The sequence below is a fragment of the Nyctereutes procyonoides genome, unplaced genomic scaffold (genome assembly GCF_905146905.1).
Source record: "Nyctereutes procyonoides isolate TBG_1078 unplaced genomic scaffold, NYPRO_anot_genome, whole genome shotgun sequence".
NCBI lineage: Eukaryota > Metazoa > Chordata > Mammalia > Carnivora > Canidae > Nyctereutes > Nyctereutes procyonoides.
Window position 1 is genome coordinate 13,123,345 of NW_026575145.1, and position 10,358 is coordinate 13,133,702.

Below are 10,358 nucleotides of genomic sequence, written 5' to 3' on the forward strand. Positions count from 1 at the left end.
TCTGGCCTGTGTCTTCTCCAGTTTAGCCCATTCAATATGAAGCCATTCATATTCCATGGCTTTTAACATGCTTCTCTGGAAGCTCTGGAACACTTGGGTTTTCCATCTGGCTCTATCTTGCCTACTACTTCTGACTGTGTCCTGACTTTGTTTGCTCAAGGCTCTTCCTTTTTTTTTATTTTTATTTTTTAAATTTATTTATTCAGAGAGAGAGAGAGAGAGAGAGAGAGAGACTGAGAGGCAGAGACACAGGCAGAGGGAGAAGCGGGCTCCATGCAGGGAGCCCGACGTGGGACTCAATCCTGGGTCTCCAGGATCAGACCCAGGGCTGCAGGTGGTGCTAAACCGCTGCGCCACCGGGGGTGCCCGCTCAAGGCTCTTCCTACCCTTGCTCCACACACTCTTACCAAGCTGATTTCCCTTCATAACCAACACACATACTTTCTGTGGACAGATATTTCTGCTTTCTACGTTTCTACTCTCTGTTCTATCTTTCATCATCTGGGTTCTCTCTTGTGCCCCCTTCCCCCTTCTCCCTCTTTCTTTTCTTTCTTTCTTTCTTTCTTTCTTTCTTTCTTTCTTTCTTTCTTTCTTTCTTCTTTCTTTCTCTTTCTTTCTTTTCTTTCCTTTCCTTTTCTTTCTTTCTCTTTCTCACCATATAGTTTCTGAGTGCCTGCCACATGCAAGTCTTTGGGGATATAACTGTATAACAAGCTGAGACACAGTTCCTGCCCCCATTGGGCTTTTGATCTGGATTAAAATTCCCTGTGTTGTTTATGCTCATTTTGAGGATCTCCCTGAGTCTGAGTTTGTTCGTCTGCCTGAACATTCTCCTTTTTCCTTTCACCCATCTAAATTGTGTTCATCATTTAAGGCCTGACTCCAGTTTTACTTCATCTCCAGGTACATTCTCCGAATGCTTCCACAGACTTCTGTTCCTGAGCATCTTTAGTACATAGCCACCACTGTATACTTTAGCTCTTAACTTCTTTCTCACAATATGCTAATTGTGTTCTATTCTGGAGAGCAGGAAATATGTCTTATCTATATCTGTATTAATATTCACATACATACACAGCTGTATATAGACCTCTATTTCTGTGTGTAAAGCACTTAGCATCTCAGATCTTTTCAAAATTCTCTAATTCAGAAAAGTGTAATTGTTTTAGCTCAGGCTCCTGGCCTTTTCCAGATTTATGTTTCTATCCAGAGACAAGTGTAATCTTTGTGTATTCTCACACCACTCTTTTCACTGTTCACTAAAGGTATCTCTAGCACCTAGAGCTACTTTTCACATGGTGACAAAATTCTGATGGCTTCATCATCATTGCTGCCTGCCTGGAGTGAGTATAACATAGGATGTAGAAGTGACATGATTAACTGCTGGAACTGCAGAGTAAGTCATACCTGGGGTCAGTCCCTGGTCAGTTGGCTCTGTGATCTCTCTCAATCACACTAAGTAGCTCTGTGATCTTGCTTAAATCATACTAACTAGCCATATCATCTTCTCAATCAAACGAACTAGCTCTGTAGTCCTGCTCAATCACAGCGACTAGTTATATGATCTTGAGTATATTCTTTGACCTCTTTGAATCTCAGCTTTTTTATCTATAAAGTGAGGATAAAATGGTCATAATCATGGTTAAATGGGATAATATGTAAGAAGTAATTAGCACAGTACCAGGCATATGGTAAATTAAGAAAATAATAATGGCATTGTGTTTTTAGGGTCCCTAGCTAACTAGACTAACTGGGCTGAGTTACCAAGTGACTGTCTCCCAAACACTGGTGTCTTGCTATTTACCATTCAGATCTGGGCCTCAGCAAAAGACAAATTGCTTTAGATCATGAGTTTCTCATACTGCTGCGAGAGGTAAATCCATGAATACCAGAAGTTAGGTAGTATGCTTTTGTGTACTTCTGGCATGCTTCTGACATGGTGTTGGGCCTGTAGAGAGACTCAGCATGTGATTTATTGATTCATGGTGGGTACAGTCAGATAGGGGGATTTAGAGGAGAGAGGACAGACAGACCCTTCAGGGCCCTTCTAGCTACCTGCATCTAAATCCAACTTCATTCTGGGTTGGAGCACAACTTGGTCTGTTCTGTGAGAAAGCAGCACGTGGCCTTCTTTAAAGATTTTATGATTAAGCATGAGGAATGGAGGAGAGCCAAAGATAGCAGCTGGGCTATTCTCTTGGACATGCATGATAAAGAAATCTTTTATGGACTAGGTTTTGAGTTTGTCTGGCATACTGCAATAAGGCTAAACCTTCCCCACTGACATTTCCCACCCACACCTCCATCCCTACCCTCCTTTGTAACCCCTAGGAGGGAGCACCCCTCCAGCACAGGCTATGAAGCCCCGAACAGTGCAGGGAGGGAAAAAGAATGCTCCTCTACTTGCCCTCTCCAGGGGCTTCCAGCCCGAGCAGCACAAGACACAAGGCGGTTACCGAGGTAATAAAGGAATGCACATGTGGCTCAGGACTCTGAACAAAGCCCCAGGTAGTGACAGAGGGATCACAGGAAGCCAGACTCTCCTGGGAGCTAGTTACAAGACTGCTATGTATGCCAGAATGCCACAGATCCATGGAAGGAGGCTGCATGTGGTCACAGAAGTATAGCTCTGAGAATCAGATTAGTTAGACATCCATAGGGAAGGCCTGGAGGAAGAACAACACTGGTTGGTACAAGCGGAATGATGCAGGTTGGGGTTTGTTCTTAGTGATTAGCTTTTGCTTTTGGAGGCCCCCCAAATACCTTGAGAACAGATTTGTGTGATAAGCCCAATACCTGGGGTGCCTGGGTGGCTCAGTCAGTTAAGCCTTTGCATTTGGCTCAGGTCATGATCCTGGAATCCTGAGATCGAGTCCCAGGATCAAGTCCTGCATTGGGCTCCCCACTCATTGGGGAGTCTGCTTCTCCATCTGTCCCTTTCCCTGCTAGGCATGCTGCTCTCTCTCTCTCTCTCAAATAAATAAATAAAATCTTAAAAAAAAAAAAAGCTCAAATACTAATTTCCAGGTTCCTTATTTCTTTATTACTAAAACATTACTATACTCTTTCCCTAACCTCTGTCACCTTCCTCCTGGCTGGCCCCATCCATGTGCCCAGCAGTGGGCCAGCAAAGGAGGGACGGCAGACAGGAGGCTGAGGGAGGTTCGTGTAGGTGTTTGCTGAGCTCCAGCACCCCCCCCCCCACCCCAGGGAGGGTGGGGACACCTTTTCACAGCATCACACAGCAGCACCTTTGAAGCGGAAAAGAAATCCTACCCTTCCTTTGAGGTGCCTTTTGTAATATTGCTTTCCTCTGGCTGGTTGGATAAGTTAAAATTTCATTGGCTTTTCTTAAAAAAAAAAAAAAAATTTCCCTGTTGTCATATCATGAAAAGAGAGGATATCTCTCGAAGGTGTTTGCTGCCCTCAAGAAATGAGAAGGAAAAGAATCTGGTTCTTATTCTGGAAATTTAATTTCTCTTGCAAGCTTAAGCCGATCAGCTGATGTATTTTGAAATATATATATATATATATATATATATATATATATATATATATATATATATATATATAGTGGTTGTTCAGGTTCTGTTAAAAAAAAAAAAAGAGCCCCCTCCATCCCTCCACAGTTCCAGTGTTCTCTGTGTTCTTTGGAGGCTAAATGGTGGGCAGTCTTATGGACCCTGGTAAAAAACATTCCGAAAACCAACTCAAAACAGTAGCAGCCCAGATGAGATTATGAGACCAAATCAGTAGGGGGCAGTCTGACACAATCTAACAGAGGTTGATAGTCTAATAAAACTTCAGAAACCAGGCTCTTTGAGACAACAAAGGCCAAAATTGTGCTAAAAGCTGTAAATCTTGCATGCTAAATTCCTGTGTAAGAGACAATTGTGGTTGTATCATAATTAAACATGCTACTAAAACATAAATCCCTTACTGATAACTTTTTCGTAGCCTCATTTGCCGTGGAATGAACCAGAGGCTGATCACCCATTAGCCATAATTGAAAAGATTTCTGATGGGTTCGGCACAGACTCATCTTTTGTGTATTGGAAGCAACAACAAAAAAAAGTAAATCATCATTGTCATTGCCATGAAGCATTCCCGAACCGTCTTTAAGAATCTACAGCTGTGTTGGTGCTAAAGGTTGAGATCTGATGGTTGGCTTTAGTATCTTACAACCTAGAAATGCGATGGGGTGGAGAAGAAAGATCATTTACAGGTTATTGTCTTAGTTTCTTAAGACCACGGTAACAAAGTACCACATACTGAGAGGCTTTTTTTTTTTTTTAAGATTTGTGTTTATTTAGTCATGAGAGACACACAGAGGGAGAGGCAGAGACACAGGCAGAGGGAGAAGCAGGCTCTATGCTGGGAGCCCGATGCAGGACTCGATCCTGGGACTCCAGGATCATGCCCTGGGCCCAAGGCAGGAGCTAAACCGCTGAGCCACGCAGGTGTCCCAAACTTAGAGGCTTTAAGTCTCAGAAATGTATTCTCTTGGTTACATCTACAGGGACTCTACTTCCAAATAAGGTTACATGTGAGGCATGCAAGATTAAGGCTTCCACACCATGTTTTGGGGGGCGACAGGGGAATGCAATTCAACCCATAACAGGTATATAGGTATTTTTGTGTCATTTGGACTCTGCCACACAGCTTTTCACTGGATCATGGCATCTCCTAAATTGGGTCAATTAATTCAGTCTTTCCAGAAATTCTAGTCCCTTGCTTAGGCTAATTCTTATGAAGGAGTAGAAATGGTATAAACATTTGTTCAGTGATCGCTAAGTGGTAGTTTGCAAAAGTCATCTTCAGTGCAACTAGGTCTCTCCAAAGCCACTGCTTCGCACTAGTGCAAACTGCCTTCACCCCAGGAGAAATGGGCCACTTCACGGCCCTATGAAACCCTGTCTTCCTGCTTTCCAACTTCCCTTCTCTGTTGGTTATCTACTGCTGCACAAGTTACCCCATAACTAGATGCTTAGAACAACAAACAGTTACCACCCCAGGAGGTGTTCTGAGGGTCAGGATTCCAGGCCCAGCTTTGCAGGGCCCTCTGACTCTGGGTCTCTCAGGAGGTTGCCATCTCGGGGTTGGCTGAGCTGCCTTCATCTCAAAATTCCCCTGGGGTGACCCCCTTCTGAGTTTGCTCACTTTGCTGTTAGAAGGCCTCAGGCCCTTGGTGGGTATTGGCTGTAGACAGCCGTCTTCGGGGTCATGGGGACGTCTCCAGAAGCCTTGTCTCAACCAGGCAGCTGGCTTCCCCCAGGCGAGGGCTCTGAGAGGGAGAGTAAGCATGCGAGGCTGAGTAAGAACCAAGTCAGGGTCTTTTGTAACCTCATCTCCGAAGTGGCCTGGAATTACTTTTGCGGTATTCTACTTGTCAGAAGCAAGTAACTAGACCCAGCCCACGCTCAAGGGGAGAGGATTAGAAGAGGGCACTGTAAGGAGAAGCTTACTTCCTCTTGTGTCTGTCGCTCCTTTACTCTCACAAAACTGCCACATTCACAACCCTTCCAAACGACAGATGTGTAGTTCTCCACATACCTCAATTCTGTGACACCAGCCCGGTGTTGTATAGCGTAGCTTAGTTCTGACACTATCTATAGGCATACCTCATTTTACTGTGCTTTGCTTTATTGCACTTCGCAGATACTGCTTGCTTTTTTTTTTAAAATCTTATTTTAAAATTTTTATGTTTTTTTTAGAATTTTTCAAAAAGATTTTATTTATTTATTCATGAGAGACATATATACAGAGAGGCAGAGACATAGGCAGAGGGAGAAGCAGGCTCCCTGCAGGGAGCCTGACATGGGACTCGATGCTGGAACCCCGGGATCACGCCTAGAGCTGAAGGCAGGTGCTCAATGGCTGAGCCACCCAAGCATCCATGTGTTTTACAAACCGAAGGTGTATAGCCACCCAGTGTTAACTAAGTCCATTAGCATCATTTTCCCGACAGCATTTGCTTGCTTTGTGTCTGTGTCACATTTTGATATTCTTGTAATATTTCAAATTTTTCACTATTCTGTTTTTTTATGGTGATCTGTCATCAGTGATTATGACTCACTTAAAGCTCAGATGATGGTTAGCATTTTTTCGCAATAAAGTATTTTTAAATTGAGGAATGTAAAAAAAAATTGAGGACATAATGCTATTGCACACTTAAAACAGACTGTGGTGTAGTATAAGCATCACTTTTATATGCACTGGAAAACCAAAAAATCCACTTGAGTAACTATTGCGATATTTGCTTTACTGCTGTGGGTTTGAAATCAAAACCACAATATCTCTGAGGTATGACTGCACTTGGAGATAGCATCAGATCCTACACACAAGCTAAGGGTTCAGAGAAAACAACTGTGCTTTCAGGAGCCAATCACACATCCAGGTTGTCAGCTATGCTTCTGACCAACTGGCTATAAAGCGAAAGTTCCTGCCACTCCCTCCTCCAGTTTAATTAATTTGCTTGAGAGGCTTCTAGAACTCAGGAAAGCATTTATTTATTAGATTAATGGTTTCTTATAAAAGATATAACTCAGGAACAGCTGGGTGGAAGAGATGCCTAGGGCAAAGTGCCTGAGAAAGGGTGCAGAGCTTCCTTGTCATCTCCAAGGTTCCAATCTCTCAGCCCCTCCACGTGTTCCCACACCCAGAACTTCTCTGAACTTGAGCCTTTTGGGTTTTTGTGAAGGAAGCTTTACTACGTAGCCATGGTTTATCAATTAATTGGCCATTGGTGATTGGATTCGGTCTCACAAAAAAGTCATAATATCATGGCACTCACATGAGGAGGCAGAAATTGTTGGGAACCATTTTAGATGCTGCCTATCATATCCTCCTACAGATTGTTAGCTAAACATTTTCTAGAGTAAAATGTAAATTAAGCACAACTCACTTCTGCTCAAAGTCCTCCAGTGGCTTCCCATCACTCTTAGAGTCTGAAGTCCCTACCGAGTCCTAAGTGATTTGGCCCTAGGTGTCTTTGTGATCTTACCTCCTTTAACTTCCCTTTCTCCATTGCTTTACCTTAGCCCTATGTCCTTTGACATAACATGCTGAGCTCACCTTGGGACTTAGCCTTTGCTCCTCTGCCCTACTGATCTGGGTGCGGGGCCACTGGTGGTACTGCAGTCTGGGAAGGAAGGCGGTCTGACCTCAAGGAACCAGCTTTCTAGGCTGGAGGCAGAAGAGTTCTACTAGATGACTTCTGGGGGTTTCACAGAGGAATCTGGAGATGCTGAGCATCAAGAGGACCATCAGACACAGTGGACGAAGTGGGCCCTGGGTTTGACATTAGTGCCGAGAAGCTGAAGGGCCAAGAAGGAAGCACTGATAGTCACCAAACCTGTGAGGGGCCTCCCAAGAGCTTGAGACCTCCAAAGGTCAGCTCTGCCGGCAGCTGTCTGGAAGCCCAAGAAGAGGCACCGCTATGGCCAGGGCTACACGATGATGGCTCTGAACTACACGATGATGGCTCTGACGGTCTGAAGTTCATGGGTCAGTCTCCAACTGAGCATATACGCAACCGGAGGGCCAGTCCTGGCGGTGGGGGAGGCCCCAGTGTGGGTGGCCGCTGACCCAGGAGGAGCTGCTCAGGGAGGCCTGGGTCACAGAGGAGTGCAATTTACCTTCATCAGAGATGACGTATTGTAAGCGAACTAATGTGAGTTAGCTCCTCTGTGAGTTACAGGTAGAGATACCCCAGGTGGGGTTGTCACACAAAGGAGACTTTATTTGTAACAAATAAGGAGATCACAGTAATAACTTCCAAAGTGAGCTAACACCCCTCAAACAGGGGTGAGCAGCTTTTTAAACTTAGGTTTTCGGATGAATATTCCAAAAGGGGAGATTTGTCACAGTAGTTAAAGGCAGGAGGGTATAAGTAGGCACAGGCCTGCTTAGAAAACGTGGCTTGATACTGCATTCTTACGTTAATGAAGCTTGTGTTCCTTCCAGGGTGGAGACTTTATAATGAAGCAGAGGTAATCTTGGGACCAGGAGAAGGGGTTGTGGGCATGCTCTGAGAGCCATATAAACCGGATTAGGGTCTTGGGTTCCTTATCTTGGATAAGGAATGCAGGGTCTTGCTTACTCTTGAAATAACACTGGGAATTTTACCACTGATTTGTTGTCTGTGATATCCTATTTCCTGGCCTGTTGGAGACTGTTTTTGCATTCCCTTTGTTCCCTTAAAATCCTTAACTATAGTGGTTTTTGCATTTTTTTTGTAATTCTGACACCTTCCAGAAACTTCTACAGGAGAAGTGTGTTTGGGCAAGTAGGGCATAGATCATGGAAAATAGCTAGAGGCCTAAAATGACTTCTCTTGTGTCACAAAAGCTATGTTTCATCTTTCTTTTTCTGGGGACCCCTAACTCTCTCTGCTTACAGCATAAGTAGCTCGAGGCAGCCAGAAAGCAGCAGGTTTGCAAGAAACAGGAGTTCCCAGGGCACATAACCACTTGTTATTCAGTGACAGTGCCCCCGATTGGAGGAGCTGGGCCCCAAGGTAGAGAATGTCAGTGGAGAGGCACTTCCTCCTGCTTCCACTGTCTCAGCCTTGACCTCTGTGCTGGGATTAGGTCTGTCCTCTGCACTGCTCTCTGTTCCTGTAACTTCATCACTTTTAGTGATGTTATGACATTTGAAGAATGGGTTCCCTAAGGGTGGCCCCCCAAAGGTCCCTGTTCTGAAGGTTTGCTCGGTGACCTGTTGCCCAACCTGGTACTGGTGTAATGAAATCAACGTGAGTTTTCTCCTTGGTGAGTCATAGAACTTGCACCAGGTGAATTGTCATTGCACAAAACAAAACAAAACAACAACAAAAAAAAAACACAACAAACCAAAAAACCCATTATTTGCAGCAAATAATGAGATCACTGGAATGGCTTCCAAAGCTGTGACCCCCCAGTAGTGGGGGATGAATGTGTACCTTTTGTTTAGGATTAGGATGAATATGTAGAGGGAAGCCTTGTCATCCTTTGTAGAGGCCAGTATAAGGCCCTGCATGCACCTTAAAGAAACACGTCCACACACATTGTCTGGTAATGTAAATGAGGCAGAGGCTCCTCCTCCAGTGGAGGTTTTAGTGTTATAATGAGGTGAAGGCAATTACCAGTCATTCTAGGGCATCACTTCCCAATCTGCACTGGTGTGAGTCAGGGGTTTAGCTTAAATAGTCTGAGTGGTCTGGGCTGGCTGCAGGACTCTCAGGGCACTCCCATCACCTGAGGGATGGTTTTGGGTTTCATTGGTCTGAGTTAAGAGGTTAACCAAAACAAAGAGCCTAGGGAAAAATGTGAGACAAAGGTTCATGAGTACAAGCAGATGAGCAGTAAAGGTCAGGTCTTGGGGTCTAACTGGTTGACCCTGGGAACCTGTTGGAAACAGAGCTTGTGCCCCTGCTTGACCCTTCAAGATCATCTGTGAGGCCTGCAAGAAGGGGATCATTGCCCACATACTGCTGCTCACTACCTGGGCCCTGGACCCTGGGCCACCACCTCCTGAGCCCCTCCTGCTCTGGGCTCCAGCCTTGTACCAGAACACTGTCATCAGAAGAAGAGATGTCTAGTCCCGAGAAATCTCTCCTGCCCTGACTTTGGGGCTCTTGAAATCCTCCCAACTTTACCTGCTTCTCTTCTTTGTTATCTGATCTTTGCCCAACTCTTTTTTTTTTTTTTTAAGATTATATTTATTTTTTCTTGAGAGAGAGAGAGAGAGAGAGAGAGAGAGAGAGAGAGAGTGAGAGTCAGAGACACAGGCAGAGGGAGAAGCAGGCTCTATGCTGGGAGCCTGATGCGGGACTCGATCCTGGGATCATGCCCCGGGCCAAAGGCAGGCGCTAAACCGCTGAGCCACCCGGGCTGCCCTGCCCAACTCTTTTCTAGATTCCCCAACCCCTGTCTTTCCTCCTTGTGTTTTTAATCTAATAAATAAAATGCCTCTCTGTGCCTGCCTCTCTTTTTTTTTCTCTTGCTTTCTTAGTCTCTCTTATTTGTTTATTATTAAGTTCTTATGCCATATAGAAGACTATTTCAAGCTGATAGAAAGTCTTTCAGAGAGTGATTCTTTTTTTGCAGGGAGAGGTTCACTATTGACTTATATATCATTGATTTGTGCACATGGATATCTTTTGTAATACATTACATATATAAAATGAATGTACCTTATTTTTAGAGCAGTTTTAGATTTATAAGAAAATTGAACAAAAATGCAGAGTTTCCATATATTCCCTTATACCCCAAAGAGTTTCTTGTATCATTAGCATCTTACATTGGTATGATTCATTTGTTATAACTGATGCACCAATTTTAATATATTATTATTAGCTAAAGTCTCTAATATACATT

The 10,358-nt window shown here is 44.2% G+C and overlaps 1 pseudogene; it reads left to right on the forward strand.

Annotated features, from left to right (window-relative positions):
* Positions 1-5,223: 5,223 nt before the first annotated feature.
* LOC129499382 (vacuolar protein sorting-associated protein 72 homolog) lies at positions 5,224-9,580 on the forward strand (annotated as a pseudogene).
* The last annotated feature ends 778 nt before the right edge of the window (positions 9,581-10,358 follow it).